The following is a 13,050-nucleotide window of genomic DNA, read 5'->3' on the forward strand; positions in this document are numbered from 1 at the left end:
CAGGGAACATCAATCAAATGAACTTAGAAATAATCAAATTTCCTGGAAAAAGAGAGTTTCCTACCTAGTAATTCTGTTATGCAGGGAATTTTTAAAAGTATGGGAAATCACATCCATCAGGTTCTTGAAAATCATACCTTTCCAAAGTTGGAAAACAAAGAGTTTTACTAGTGTTTATGACAAGGAATAATTAAGACACTTTCTATATTCCTCCTTCTAGGACTTTTATAAAAATGCTGAGGGGATATGGATAATGATCACAGATATAGGAATGAATGTGTATATGGGTAAATGTGGGAATATAGATCTCGCAGAGTTCCTACACAGTGAGTACTCAGTAAATAATTATTAGTGTTCTAATGAGATCCTGCAAATTATCTACTGGTCAGGTGCTTGTGGGAGAGAAGATAAAACTCTGAACGCATAAACATGGTATTAACACAAGTCATGATATCATTTAGAACATGGAGAACTGACAGCTGAGAAAGTGAGGTCCAGAAGACACATGCTCTCAACTCCTTTGATTATTCTTAGTCCTTTCCTTCCTAATGAAGAAACGGTTGAATTTCCTCAAGTCATGAGCAAAAGATCACAGCACAATCAAACGTGTGGTAAATTCATGCACTCCCATGCTCACTGCAGCACTATCTATTAATATGATAGCCAATACATGAAATCAACCTAAATGTCCATCAACAGAGCAATGGATAAAGATGATGTGGTACAGATATACACAATGGAATACTCAGTTCAGTTCAGTCGCTCAGTCGTGTCCGACTCTTGGCAACCCCATGGACTGCAGCACGCCAGGCCTCCCTGTCCATCACCGACTCCCAGGGTTTATTCAAACTCATGTCCATTGAGTTGGTGATGCCATCCAGCCATCTCATCCTCCATCATCCCCTTCTCCTCCTGTCCCCAATCCCTCCCAGCATCAGAGTCTTTTCCAGTGAGGCAACTCTTCGTATGAGATGGCCAAAGTACTGGAGTTTCAGCTTTAGCATCATTCCTTCCAAAGAATACCCAGGGCTGATCTCCTTTAGAATGGATTGTTTGGGTCTCCTTGCAGTCCAAGGGACTCTCAGGAGTCTTCTCCAACACCACAGTTCAAAAGCATCAATTCTTCAACACTCAGCCTTCTTCACAGTCCAACTCTCACATTCATACATGACCACAGGAAAAACCATAGCCTTGACTAGACGGACCTTTGTTGGCAAAGTAATGTCTCTGCTTTTCAGTATGCTACTAGGTTGGTCATAACTTTTCTTCCAAGGAGTAAGTGTCTTTTAATTTCATGGCTGCAATCACCATCTGCAGTGATTTTGGAGCCGCAAAAAATAAAGTCTGACACTATTTCCCCATCTATTTCCCATGAAGTGATGGGACCAGATGCCATCCATGATCTTCGTTTTCTGAATGTTGAGCTTTAAGCCAACTTTTCCACTCTCCTCTTTCACTTTATCAAGAGGCTTTTTACTTCCTCTTCACTTTCTGCCATAAGGGTGGTGTCATCTGCATACCTGAGGTTATTGATATTTCTCCCAGCAATCTTGATTCCAGCTTGTGCTTCTTCCAGCCCAGCGTTTCTCATGATGTATTCTGCATATAAGTTAAATAAGCAGGGTGACAATATACAGCTTTGATGTACTCCTTTTCCTATCTGGAACCAGTCTGTGGTTCCACGGTATGGACCTAACAGAAGCAGAAGATATTAAGAAGAGGTGGCAAGAATACACAGGAAAACTGTACAAAAAAGATCTTCACGACCAAGATAATCACAATGGTATGATCACTCACCTAGAGCCAGACATCCTGGAATGTGAAGTCAAGTGGACCTTAGAAAGCATCACTACGAACAAAGCTAGTGGAGGTGATGGACTTCCAGTTTAGCTATTTCAAATCCTGAGAGATGATGCTGTGAAAGGGCTGCACTCAATATGCCAGCACATTTGGAAAACTCAGCAGTGGCCACAGGACTGGAAAAGGTCAGTTTTCATTCCAGTCCCAAAGAAAGGCAATGCCAAAGAATGCTCAAACTATCACACAATTGCACTCATCTCACACACTAGTAAAGTAATGCTCAAAATTCTCCAAGCCAGGCCTCAGGAATATGTGAACCATGAACTTCCAGATGTTCAAGCTGGTTTTAGAAAAGGCAGAGGAACCAGAGATCAAATTGCCAGCATCTGCTGGATCATCAAAAAAGCAAGAGAGTTCCAGGGGAAAAAAAAGGAATATTACTTGGCCATTAAAAAGAGTGACATAATGCCAGCAACATGGATGGATGTAGAGATTATCATACTAAGCCAGAAAGAGAAAGACAAATACCATGTGGTATCATTTACAAATGGAATCTGAAATACAAAACAAATGAAACACATATGAAAGAAAAATAGACCTACAGATATAGAAAACAGACTTGTAGTTGCCAAGGTGGGGAGGGTGGAGGGAAAGACTGGGAGTTTGGAATTAGCAGATGCAAACTATTCTATATAGGATGGATAAACAACAAGGTCCTACTGTATAGCACAGGGAACTATAATATATTCAACATCCTGTGATAAACCATAATGGAAAAGAATATGAAAAGAATGTATTTATGTGTATAACTGAGTCACTTTGCTATACAGCAGAAATTAAACAATAGTATAAATCAACTATACCTTAATAAAATTTAAAAATTATATGCAGTAACTTCTAACATTGGCATGGGAGTGAGGGAAGTGGTAGCGTGGGAGGCCTAAGAAAACCTAAGTTAAAAGAAGCAACCCTTAACATTCAAATAGTCTTCGGCTTGGCAACCCACTCCAGTGTTCTTGCCTGGAGAATCCCAGGGACGGGGGAGCCTGTGGGCTGCCATCTATGGGGTCGCACAGAGTCGGACACAACTGAAGCGACTTGGCAGCAGAATCACCTGTGGGAATCTGCAGTAGGCTCATTGGGTTTACCCTGATCCATGTGATGTCATCACCATCTATTATTTATTCCAAACAAGAGTATCTTTCAAAGACATCCAGAATGTGGTCACTTGTTACCAGAGTGACTTCAAGAAAAAAAGAGGAGAGGAAAGAATATTTATTATACAGAACACTGGACTAGACACTTTATAATTTCCTTGATCCACCCAACACCTTTTAAGGTAGATTATAGTTCTAACTGTGCAGACAAAGAAGCTGATATAAAATGGGATAAAGTCACTATTCCCAAGGACTGTGAGTGTGTGTGTAAGGCTAATAATACCTGTATTGTGAGCGTGAAAAATACTATCATAAAGAGCTTGATACCCAGTTTTTAATAGATGATGGTAATCATTTACTTTTAGCTTTCCATGGCATGATTTTGCTTTCCATGGGTTCAGTTACTCACCGTCAGCCATGGTCCAAAAAGGCTCCAGAAATAATTCCTAAGTTTTAAATCACTCTCCATTCTGAGTATGCTGAAATCTTGCACCATCCTGCTCTGTCATGAATCTTCCCTCTGTCCAAAGGGTCCCACCTATCTATCAGTTACTTAGCGGCCCTCTGGTTATCACATTGACTATCATTATATCGCAGGGCTATGTTCAGGTAACCCTTACTGTACTTAATAATGGCCTCAAAGTGCAAGAGTAGTGATGCTGACAATTTGGATATGCCAAAGAGAAGCCATAAAGTACTTTAAGCGAAAAGGTAAAGGTTCTCAACTTAATAAGAACAAGAATCATATGCTGAGGTTGAACAGTAGGAACAGATCCTCTGTTTGTGAAATTATGAAGGAAAAAGGAGCATGGGCTAGTTCTTCTGTCACAGCTCAAACTGCAAAAGCTGCCGCCACAGCATGTGGTGAACACTCAGTCAAGACAGAAAAGGCATTACATTTGTACAGTAAGATATTCTGAGAAAGAGAGACTGTATTCACCCTTTATTACCGTAAATGTTGTTACAATTGTTCTATTTTGTTATTAGGTGTTGTTAATATCTTAGTGTACCTAACTTATAAATTTAACTTTATTCTAGGTATGTATGTATCAGAAAAACATAATAAAGGATTTGGTATGATCCATGCTTTCAGGCATCTACTGGGGGTCTTGGAATATATCCCTGTGAATAAGGGGGACTACTGCAATTTGTGATCCCTTGGAGACGAGGGACTGTATCTTTCTTGCTTTGTATCAGTAGCACATTGTAAAATACCTGTCATAAGTAGGCTTTCCATAATTTTTCTGGAGGGGTAAAGAACAAAACTAAACTGTGTTAAATCACAGATTTACCTAAAATTGCTTTCATAAATACTGATTCTTAAATATTCATTTGCCACCTGTTTAATTAACTTTTTACCTCTCTTAGCTTAGTGCTGGCAAATTAAGGTACATAAATAAGGCAATTTCTAAGAGAAATTCAAAAGTCTATTCTGACTTTTCATATAGGAGAGGGAGGGGTTTATCCTGAGATGGGTAACTTTGTCGTAGTATCTGTGGATTTTTTTTAATAAGAGAAAAAAAGCATACTAGTTGAAATGAAGATCCTTTAAATGGAGATGTTTCCTTTGAAAAAATTACAGTACAATAAGGTATTACTCAAAATGTATTAGAAGTATTATTATAAATTGCTTACCAGTCTTTTTTTCTAGCCCAACAGCCTGCAAAATGTATACTATGCAATTGATATTAGAAAATGATAACTATTCCTGTAAGCTGAAATGGCATGACTTTGCTCTTGCAGTTTATATAATTATTCTAGAACCTATTACAAATAGTGTTTCCTAACAAGTACAATCAGTTTCACATTGCAAAAATGGCCAGTGAACTAGCAGAATATTTTTAAACAAAATAATGCTTTATTCTATCACAGATGAGAAAAAAACTTGGGGTTCTAGTACATTTCTAGTGAGAGTAAGTTGATATACACTTTCTGCACAGCGGTTTGACAGTATATTTCAATAGCCTTAAAATAATCAACCTTTTTAACTCAAAAGTCTATTTTAAATAATCTGTTCTAAGGAAATAATTGGAAATTAAATCAATTTTTACAGACTAAAATCATTTTTTCATAATATAAATTAGAAATATCTAAAATATAACTTTTAAAAATAGTGTTACCATAAGGTACAATCTCAGAAAATGGTATTTTTAAACCAATTTTTAATGAAAGGGGAAAATTCATGATATAACGCTATGTGAAAAAGTCATGACACTAGGAACCTATTTATTCTGAAATAAAAAGGATTCAACATGATATGTATATATCAGGCTCGAAGAATGGCAAGTCCTTTAATACAGTGTTTGCTGTTGAAAGAAGAGCTGAAAGTGGCACCTTGGCTCTCAGATCCCCTGTCTTCTCTAGACTGTGTGACTGGGACTTGAATAGACAGCCCCTCACCCCACCCTACAGATCCAAATTAAATTTTAAGTGAGAAAATGGCAATGGCCAAGTCAAAGGAAAAACATTCGAATTAAGGCATCTTGTCCTATAGACAAATGCTAACTGTGTTGACCCTGACAGAAAGGATTGAACTCCTCTGATTCCCAAACCCAGCGATAACTTTTTTCCAGGGTCCTCATTATAAGGAAGATGAAACACCCTCACAGACATAGAAAACTTGTGGTTACCAGAGAGGAAATGTCTGGGACTAACAGATACATACCACTATGTATAAAGTAAACAACAAGGATTTACCGTATAGCACAGGGAACTATATTCAATATCTGATAATAACCTGTAACGGAAAAGAACCTGAAAATATATATGTAACTGAAACACATTGCTGTACACCTAAAACTAATGCTATATAAGTCAACTGTACTGCAACAAACAAAAAGCAGTCTCCCAGGCTTTAGCTGTAAACCCTCAGAGTTAACTTTTGTGAAAGCGAAGTCGCTCAGTTGTGTCCGACTCTTTGGGACCCCATGGACTGTAGCCCACCAGGCCCCTCCGTTCTTGGGGCTCTCCAGGCAAGAGTACTGGAGTGGGTTGCCATTTCCTTCACCAGGGGATCTTCCCGACCCAGGGATCAAACCCAGGTCTCCTGCACTGCAGGCAAACGCTTTACCCTCTGAGCCACCAGGCAAGCCCAACTTCTGTACTCATTTCCAAACTGCTATATAGTTTCTCACACTGTGTTACATGATGTGGGAAGGGAGAAAAGGAATTGGCGGAACTAACAAATTTGACCAACCTTGTATCAAAGCAAATGTTGTCAAATTAGTAACACATATTTAGGCTTCTCCCTTTCATTTTCTCCTCTCCATTGCTTTCCCTTCCTATACCAGTTTATTTGGTAGGCATTAAACTGAACAACAATACACAGCCTTAAGTTCTAAGATGATATAAACTTCTACATTCTCTTTTCAGAAACAAAAACGAAGGAAGGAAGTCATATTTAAATTCCTTTCATTCACAAATATACTTGAGTAAGCATACCTTGTAAATATTGATTATTAAATAATAGTTTTTTCATTTAAAACTGAAAAGTATGGGTAAAAAATATTAGAATTTGATGAGGGTTTTTGGTTTATTTGCCTTCTTGAATAACTTTCCTTGGGGTTAAAGAAAAATACTGATCCAAATATACCAAGATTAGATTGTCTATTAGCACATAAAATAGACTGTCATCCAGAAGCTATTTATTATGGGCTTTTCATTTGGAATCACACAGTTGCTCTGTTATTACTTCTAATAAAACTTTAATTAAATACAAAGTAAGTCTTAGACCATTTATTTAGGTCAGGTCTAAGGATTAGGTAGCCAGGGACAGACTGGAAAGTACCATGGTAAAGAGTTAATTCATGTAACACTAATTAATTGCCATAAATTAAGTGTGATCTAAATGAAGCATGAATATTTTAAATGCAACCTCAAAGGTCACAGTGTTTTATGGTTGTAAGAATTGATACCCTGAGACAAGCTTAATGTCAGCCTTTTTGAGAACTGGAAAATCCTTCTCAATTTAGAAATTTATTTAGATGTACTTTACCTGAAAGGAAACTCCATTTGATTGCATCAGTCCATTTTTACTTGCATTCAGTGTTTATAATTATAAACAGGGGACTCAACATATGTTTAACCTTCAACAATTATTGGCATCTACCATGTGCTAAACACTGATTAAGGTGTTGAGAACATATTAGTGAACTGAATAGAGATTTACTTCCTCTCGTTGAATTTATATTCTAATGGGGGGAGCCAGGCATTAAACTAAGTATATTATAGTATTTGTGTTATGGAGGGAAATAATGTAGAAAAAGGAAATAGGGGGTTTGCAAAGGCAAATATGCAATTTTAAGCGGGAAGGAAGAGGCTGCCCTCCAATGAGAATTGTCTATAGAGTTGGCAGTGACTTCATAGCAGGACAATGACCATTCCAGGAAACTAGGTGCCCAGTGAACTAGCCCAGCTCCATATGTTGACCACGGAAGTTGACCTTGGCTGGAGAGTTTGAAGAAGAATGTCAGCGCCCAGGCACCCAACTTTAGTTCTGAGTCCAGAGCAGACCCTAAAACAAATATGTCAAAGACAAGGTAGGGCATGGACCTATAAGTAGATGGAGATATTTCTGCTGCTGCTGCTGCTGCTGCTAAGTCGCTTCAGTCGTTCCGACTCTGTGCGACCCCATAGACGGCAGCCCACCAGGCTCCCCCATCCCTGGGATTCTCTAGGCAAGAATACTAGAGTGGGTTGCCATTTCCTTCTCCAATGCATGAAAGTGAAAAGTGAAAGTGAAGTCGCTCAGTTGTGTCTGACTCTTAGCGACCCCATGGACCGCAGCCCACCAGGCTCCTCCATCCATGGGAGTTTCCAGGCAAGAGTACTGGAGTGCGGTGCCATTGCCTTCTCCGGAGATATTTCTAGAACTCAGCAACAAGAACCAGATTTGAACCCAGGTGTATAGCTGAGAAACCTATATGCAGGTCGGGAAACAACAGAACTGGACATGGAACAACAGACTGGTTCCAAATAGGAAAAGGAGTACGTCAAGGCTGTCTATTGTCACCCTGCTTATTTAACTTCTATGCAGAGTACATCATGAGAAATGCTGGGCTGGGAGAAGCTCAAGCTGGAATCAAGATTGCTGGGAGAAATATCAATAACCTCAGATATGCAGATGACACCACCCTTATGGCAGAAAGGGAAGAAGAACTAAAAAGCCTCTTGATGAAAGTGAAAGTGGAGAGTGAAAAAGTTGGCTTAAAGCTCAAAATTCAGAAAATGAAGATCATGACATCTAATCCCATCATTTCATGGGAAATAGATGGGGAAACAGTGGAAACAGTGTCAGACTTTATTTTGGGGGGCTCCAAAATCACTGCAGATGGTGATTGCAGCCATGAAATTAAAAGACACTCCTTGGAAGAAAAGTTATGACAAACCTAGATAGTATATTCAAAAGCAGAGACATTACTTTGCCAACAAAGGTCCATCTAGTCAAGGCTATGGTTTTTCCAGTGGTCATGTATGGATGTGAGAGTTGGACTGTAAAGAAAGCTGAGCGCCAAAGAATTGATGCTTTTGAACTGTGGTGTTGGAGAAGACTCTTGAGAGTCCCTTGGACTGCAAGGAGATTCAACAAGTCCATTCTGAAGGAGATCAGCCCTGGGTGGTCTTTGGAAGGAATGATGCTAAAGCTGAAACTCCAATACTTTGGCCACCTTATGCGAAGAGTTGACTCATTGGAAAAGACTCTGATGCTGGGAGGGACTAGGGGCAGGAATAGAAGGGGACAACAGAGGATGAGATGGCTGGGTGGCATCACTGACTCGATGGACGCGAGTCTGAGTGAACTCCTGGAGTTGGTGATGGACAGGGAGGCCTGGCATGCTGTGATTCATGGGGTCGCAAAGAGTCGGACACGACTGAGCGACTGAACTGAACTGAATTGATACAGCTGAGGCGGCAAAAGCCAGGATGGATCTTAGGAAATAAGTGGAACCTCAGTTTCTGGACCCTGTGAACATCCAGATCACCAGACTTTGAGACAAAGATATTTGATGCTTCCCTCTAGGGACCAGGATGGACTCTGGATGCAGGAGAGGGAGGCATGCTGAGGTTGAGAGCCTTGGTTCACGTTGGAGGCATAACCAGGGATCAAACACTACTCACGTCTCAAGAAGGTGTGCCGAGGCTGCTTTTGGTTGCTCAGTCTAGTCCTCCTTGAATGTCAGCCCTCACTGAACCAGAGCATTACAGGCCTGAACAAGACTCCTGACCCAGAATTCTACAAGTTACTCTATCAAGACGAAAGTTATTTCGTCATGAGACTCAAGTGACCCTTTTCCAAGGACCCTTCCCAGAACCAGTGTTTAGAGACTGGACTCAAATAAAAAGACTAACTGAGTGGCTTAGTGCTAACTAGAAGGACTATGGAAAAATTAATGCTTAAGAGCTAACTAAAAGAACTAAGGATTGCTGCTTTCTCTAGCACTTTGCAGATTAACCTGTGCAAATTCATGGCGCTTCAGTGAACTTATTGGCTGTAAAGCAGTTTCTCTTCCTCAGCACTATTTACATCTTGGGCCTGTTAGTTCTTTTCTGTACAGGAGGAGAGGACATCCTACATTGTAGAGTGTAGGATGCATGGGAGCATCCCTGGCCTCTAACCAGATGCCAGTAGCACCCCCTCCTCCCCTACGAGTGACAATCAAAAATGTTTCCAAACATTACAAAATGTCCCCTGGGGACAGGATCACCCTCAGTCAAAATCCACTGCTATAACAAGTATTTCAAAGACTTTTTAAAAAAGAGTTTTATGAATATTTATGTTATATAAGATCACACACAACAAAGTCAAGCACAGCGAGGTGCAGAAATACTGTCTGAATATCAGAAATGAATCCCAGGGCTTCCCTGGCGGCTCTGTGCTAAAAGAGTCTGCCTGCCAATGCAGGAGACACAGGTTCAATCCCTGAACTGGGAAGATCCCACGTGCTGCAGAGCAACTAAGCTCCCGTGCCACAACTATTGAGCCTGAGCTCTAGAGCCTGGGAGCTACAGCTACTGAGCCCATGTGCTGCAATTACTGCAGCCTGCAGGCCCTAGAGCCTGTATTCCACAAGAGAAACCACCTCAGTAAGTAGCCTGCCCACTGCAACTAGAGAGTAGCCCCCACTTGCTGCAACTAGAGGAAAGTCTTCACCACAAAGAAGACCCAGCACAGCCAAAGAAAGAAAGAAATGACTCCCAACAACTGATAAAGGGCAGTTTCAAAGTTTTCTATGATTGAAAAAAAATAACAAAATTTGCCAAATATGCAAATATCAAATCACATTTTATACCTGAAACTAATACAATGCTACATGTCACTTGCACCTTAATTTTAAAAAGTGCATGTTTTGGAAATAATTTATTACATCAAAACATAATAAAAGTGGATGGGAAATCCTGATGCAGAGAGCAACAGTACCAGATCAGGATGGCTCATCACCAATAGGGCTGGCAGCTACCTGCTGATGGAACTTGAGGCTGGTCAGGTGGTGGGAATGGGAGTGGATTCAGATCAACAGCTTTGGGTTTAGAAACTTATGAATCAGAAAAAGCAAAATTTGAAGGCTGGAAGCCCTCCAGGATTTGATTTCCTGTTTTTAGGTTCCTTGATAGGTAAGGAATCTAAAATCTTTCCTCTCCACCTTTAGTTTGTATCTAGGTGTACTTTCTAGTACATCATGCAAAATGCCGGGCTGGATGAATCACAAGCTGGAATCAAGACGGCCAGGAGAAATATCAACAACCTCAGATATGCAGATGATACCCCTCTAATGGCAGAAAGTGAAGAGGAACTAAAGAGCCTCTTGATGAAGGTGAAAAAGCTGGCTTAAAACTCAACATTCAAAAAACTAAGATCATGGCACTCACTCCCATCACTTCATGGTAAATAGATGGGAAAAAGAGGAAACAGTGACAGATTTTATTTTCTTGGGCTCCAAAATCACTGCAGACATAAAATTAAAGATGCTTGCTCCTTGGAAAGAAAGCTATGACAAACCTAGACAGTGTATTAAAAAGCAGAGACATTACTTTGCCACCAAAGGTCTATGTAGCATATTAAAAAGTAGAGACATCACTTTGCTGACAAAGGTCCATATTGTCAAAGCCATGGTTTTTCCAGCAGTCACGTATTGATGTAAGAGTTGGACCATAAAGAAGACTGAGTGCCAAAGAACTGAGGCTTTGGAATTGTGCTGGAGAAGACTCTTGAGAGGCCCTCAGACTGGAAGGAGCTCAAACCAGTCGATCCTAAAGGAAATCAACCCTGAATATTCATTGGAAGGACTGTTGCTGAAGTTCTAATACTTTGGTCACCTGAGGTGAAAAGCCAGGGGTGGGCAAAGGACGAAATGATTAGGTAACATCACTGCCGGGGTCCAGCCCTGGTAGAACCAGGGAATTCTAAGCGGGGATGGCGTGGCGAGGAAAAACTTATTTAATTAGAAATATAAAGAGAGATTAAGAAGAAATAGTGTAGTAGGAAAATTTAGTGGAGAAAAGAGGCTGAATAACTTGGTTTACGTGGAAAGCCAATAAAGTTCCAGACAAGGAACTTGCACCATCTACGTTAGGCCACCGGCGTCCTCTTGAATAGCAGGGGTTGCCCCACCTTGGGCTCCCTCTCGCGTGGATCTTAGAAGCCAGGGCAAGTAAGTAGACATGGCAAGCCTCCACGCCCCAGATGGGAATTCAGCCAGAAAAGGAGAGAAGGAGAATAGACCACATGGGGGAAACCAGTCCAGTGACTGGCCCGTCCTCTATTGTCCAGAAAAGCCTTTTATACCTTTTTTTGTACATAGAGATCAATGGATAATATAAAATTATGCAGCGTCAGCATCCCTGACTCTTATCGAGACCAGGCTCTCTCTCTGCATACCTAGTTGTATACACAAGTCTTAGGTAATTTACAGCATCTTCTGGCCAGAGGGCCAATTAACATTTTACAGCCCTTTTTCTGATAAGGGTTTGTCAACCAGAAGACTTATTTGCCCCAACAGTGTTGTTCTTCCCAAAGTCTGGTGCCACTCTCAGAAAGCACTAAATAAAGTTACATTCTTACATAGCAAAGACCCAACAATTTATAACAATGAAAGAAGTACAGTGATTTATAACAAAGAAAAAAGTAATTAACTCAAAAGTCTAGTGTTGCTAACATCAAAACTACTATATTCCTTTTTCTATATCCCTATTACATTGATTAATATCCTTCAGGTGTCTAAAAGATAAAGAATATGGAGGCCTGGCAGCAGTCATTGAGTGAACAGTGAAAACCCATCACCAATATGATTTTTAGCTCTTTAGAAAAGGCTCTGTATCTTTAAAACACATTAAGCTCTGTGCCTCTCGCAGTTGGGGGGCTGTAAGCAATTCACAAGCTGCAAAAAGTCCAGGGGAACCTGTCAGGCAAGTTAGAGAGCCATCAAAGGGGGTTCAAGCCGAGACATTCTTTTTATATGCAGGAGACTGTTAACTGGAGCCCTAAGTTAATTCCTTTTAGAGGCAGAAGAGTGGAAAGCACAGTACAGTAAGGCAGGCAGACTCTGGTTTTTGGGGGTAGATGTTCAGGAAAACCAAGATGGAACCCCCGAAGCCAGATCACGCCTTTGCGTTTTGTCAGGCTTCCTTCCTCATGACCTTTGTCACAGGCGGGATTCCTCGCACAGGCTCCCGGCACATCACCAACTCAATGGACATGAATCTGAGCAAACTCCAGGAGATACTGGAAGACAGAGGAGCCTGGCGTACTACAGTCCATGGGGTTGCAGAGTCGGGACCACTGAGCCACTGAGCACACAGCAGGCACACAACAGGAGTGAGGGAGGAAGCAGATCCTGAGAGAGAAAGCCCTGAGGAGCTGTCCTGCACGAAGAGGAGTAAAGTCCCTCTTGTTGAGATAGAGCCATCTTACCAAGAAATTGTACAACTTTGGGGACTTCCCTGACAGTGCACTGGTTAAAACTGCACACTCCCAGTGCAGAGGGCACAGGTTTGATCCCTGGTGGCTCAGATTGTAAAGCGTCTGCCTGCAATGCAGGAGACCTGGGAAGATCCCCTGGAGAAGGAAATGGCAATCCACTCCAGCACTCTTGCCTGG

At 40.9% G+C, this 13,050-nt stretch overlaps 1 protein-coding gene across 1 annotated transcript in view; it reads left to right on the forward strand.

Annotated features, from left to right (window-relative positions):
- The window catches only part of PLPPR1 (phospholipid phosphatase related 1), a 140,342-nt gene that overhangs the window by 101,132 nt on the left and 26,160 nt on the right, over window positions 1-13,050 (forward strand). The gene's annotated exons all lie outside the window — the stretch shown is intronic.

Source organism: Capra hircus, chromosome 8 (genome assembly GCF_001704415.2).
Source record: "Capra hircus breed San Clemente chromosome 8, ASM170441v1, whole genome shotgun sequence".
Taxonomy (NCBI): domain Eukaryota; kingdom Metazoa; phylum Chordata; class Mammalia; order Artiodactyla; family Bovidae; genus Capra; species Capra hircus.